General features: G+C 39.9%; 1 non-coding gene across 1 annotated transcript; it reads right to left on the reverse strand.

Moving 5' to 3' along the window:
• Window positions 1–609: 609 nt before the first annotated feature.
• Window positions 610–681, reverse strand: Trnas-uga (transfer RNA serine (anticodon UGA)). The gene has a single exon. It is a non-coding gene; the product is annotated as a tRNA-Ser (tRNA).
• Between the last annotated feature and the right edge of the window lie 238 nt (window positions 682–919).

The raw sequence follows: 919 nt of genomic DNA on the forward strand, positions 1-919 counted from the left end.
AAAAAGCTAAAAACATTTTAATAAAATCATTTTAATAATGTTTGAAACCATACATTTGAATTTTCATTCAAATAGTCCAGTGCAACTTAGATTTGTTTTCTTCCTCCTGGTATTCCAGTCTCATTAACAGATTGCTGTTAAAACTATAAAATACTTATAATATAGTAACTCAATTTTGAGTTTTACCTGCTAGAATATCTATTATCTGTTATGATTTGGAAGATATCAATATTTAAGACGCACATAAATAAAAACAATGCAAAGATCGGTGTCGTTATCTCACCCTCGTATCAATTCCTTCAGGTTATCTTAAATAATGCATATAGTTTATGCAATCATAGAACTAGTAAGTTCTTCTGTGTGCGTATGTGTGTGTGTTCGGTTTAATGTCTTTTTCAGTCATATAGACGACGGTGTCTACTTGAAACAGTGAGCACAATGCCCAACTTTATAGTTCTGCCTCACTGAAATATCACGCCCTAGACACGTGTCATGATACCCCACCCAGTCACATTATACTGACACCGGGCTGACCAGTCCTAGCACTATCCTCTTAATGCTGAGCGCCAAGCGAGGACGCTACTAGTAACATTTTTAATGTCTTTGGTATGACGCGGCCGGGGATCGAACCCAGGACCTCCCGCATTCAAAGCGGACGCTCTACCACTAGGCTACCGAGGCGGTTAGTAAGTTCTTGTGTGGTTATGTGACTGGTTGGGGTATCATGCCACGTGTCTACGGCGTGATATTCCAGTGAGGCAGCACTATAAACTTAGGCATTGTGCTCACTGCTACAAGTAGACACCGTCGTCTATATGACTGAAGAATGGTGAAAAAGACGATAAACCGAACACACACACACACACACACACACACACACACACACACACACACATACACATACATGTAAACGCTACCA

The sequence above is a fragment of the Mercenaria mercenaria genome, unplaced genomic scaffold, assembly GCF_021730395.1.
Source record: "Mercenaria mercenaria strain notata unplaced genomic scaffold, MADL_Memer_1 contig_3299, whole genome shotgun sequence".
Lineage (NCBI taxonomy): Eukaryota > Metazoa > Mollusca > Bivalvia > Venerida > Veneridae > Mercenaria > Mercenaria mercenaria.